Consider the following 1,961-nt stretch of genomic DNA (forward strand, 5'->3'; position numbering starts at 1 on the left):
TCTATGGGGCACAAGGGTGGTTCAGTCGGTTAAGTGCTCGACTCTTGGTTTTGGCTCAGGTCATGATCTCGCAGTTCATGGGTTCAAGCCTCGCATCAGGCTGTGTGCTGACAGCTTGGAGCCTGAAGCCTGCTTCAGATTCTGTGTCTCCTTCTCTCTCTCTGCTTCTCTCTCGCACGCGCTCTCTCTCAAAAAATAAATAAACATTAAAAAAAATTTTTTTTAAAGTTCCGTGTAGAAGAGTTGGGGGCAGAAATCTGGTCGGGAGGAGCCTTGGAAGCTTCATGGGCCCAGCACTTTAGGTAAGAAAGAGATCGTTCAGGGGCGCCTGGGTGGCTCATTCAGTTGAGTGCCTGACTTCAGCTTAGGTCATGATCTCACATTTCATGAGTTGAGTCCCTCATCAGGCTCTCTGCTATCAGCGCAGAGCCCACTTCGGATCCTCTGTCCCCTCCTCTCTCTCTGCCCGTCCCCTGCTCATGCTCTCTCTCCCAAAAATAAACAAACATTTTTTTAAAAAAGAAAGAGAATATTCAGTAGTCCATTTAAATGCATGAGAAAGAAAATTTACTGGAGACAGGGAAGCCAGTCCAGGGAGAAGGAAAGGGGAAAAGAGTGAAACCAAATCCCAAAGAATGCGCTAGAAATGATCGTTTTCCTTCCACAGATTTTATGGTACCATGTAACTTCAAAATCTGTACCCATTACTGAAAGTTCTCAAAAAACAACTGCATTAGCAAGAAGAAATGGGTCCACAGTAGAATCCCTGAGGAAAAGACAATGTCTGCCGAAGAAGGCTCCAAGTGGGAGTGAGGAGTTCAAAACCAAACGGAATACAGTAGGTAAGGGGATGAGAATTTGCAATGAAGGGAGGTCATTTGAGGAAAAAAACAATAACCACCAAATACGTTCATTATTTCTACAACATTATCACATAGAAATAGCCTCACTCACCTGACAGGAAGTTCAAAAGAAAAGATGGAGAGACTCTGCACAAATCTGAAAATGAAAAAAAAAATTTCGATCAGTGGTAAGTGGGTCTTCTTGGCACCGTAATGCATCAAGCTACCATCAGCCCATCCGCCATGGCCCACAGAACCCCCTGCTTCATACCAGGGCTTAAACTTGGAAGCAGAGTTAACAAAAGAAATGGAGGAAGCAAACCCTGCTCTTAAGGAACACATTTTAAACTGGAAGACCAGCCCAAAGCCAGTGCTGGGGCTGACCGTGTTAATGTTTTAGTAGCGGTCACTACTCAGTCTCAGGCTTCATTAACGGTATCACAGGAGCACTGGATAATGAAGTGGCCGGATCTGGGGGGAGGTAGTTCCTTCTAGAGCCCATGCTTTGTTAGATATTCCTTCGTGATTTTCTGACTTAACTTCCCTAGAACATAAACTCCTTGATATCAAGAACGGGGTCATTTAGGTTTCTTGTGCCGACAAAGCCAGAGGCTTTTCTTTCTCCATAGAGGAGCCACATAAATAACCCTATTGACTGTTACGTTGGCTCAGAGTTGGAAGGGGGATATGGAGGTCCTGGCAACGACCTGAGAGAGGGACAAGGCAAATGCACATCGGCGAAAGGGAAGAGTATGCCCACCCAAGGCAGAGTGCACTGTTGACAAACTGACTTGTATCTTACGGAATGTTCCATTATGCTTTACTTCAAAACCAAAACACTGATATAGCTATTAACTCGAAGAGGATACTCACTTCACACAGTGGTATCCCCTCCTGTGAATTACAGGCATAATGATTTTCAAAACAAGACTTGCAAGAGGAAACAATCTATAGGTAATCTTGGAACCAAGTGACCTACTTCTGGCTTCTATCAACAGGCATAAGTTCAATGCTCAACGAAGAATCCAAGATATGAATTCAAAGAAGAAATAAGGAGTCATGGTGAGTTTCTATTGATCATGATAGGTTCTTTTAAAAAAAAAAAAGTAGTACTCGGGA

General features: G+C 43.9%; 1 protein-coding gene across 1 annotated transcript in view; it reads right to left on the reverse strand.

The window, feature by feature from the left end:
- Positions 1-1,961, reverse strand: part of ADGRG2 (adhesion G protein-coupled receptor G2) — a 123,371-nt gene that overhangs the window by 77,264 nt on the left and 44,146 nt on the right. The window contains exon 2 of the mRNA XM_077769296.1: positions 955-999. The gene's annotated coding sequence lies outside the window, so the exon portion shown is untranslated. The remainder of the gene's footprint in view (positions 1-954; positions 1,000-1,961) is intronic.

This window comes from Crocuta crocuta, unplaced genomic scaffold, assembly GCF_008692635.1.
Source record: "Crocuta crocuta isolate KB4526 unplaced genomic scaffold, BGI_CrCroc_1.0 scaffold312, whole genome shotgun sequence".
NCBI classification, from domain to species: domain Eukaryota; kingdom Metazoa; phylum Chordata; class Mammalia; order Carnivora; family Hyaenidae; genus Crocuta; species Crocuta crocuta.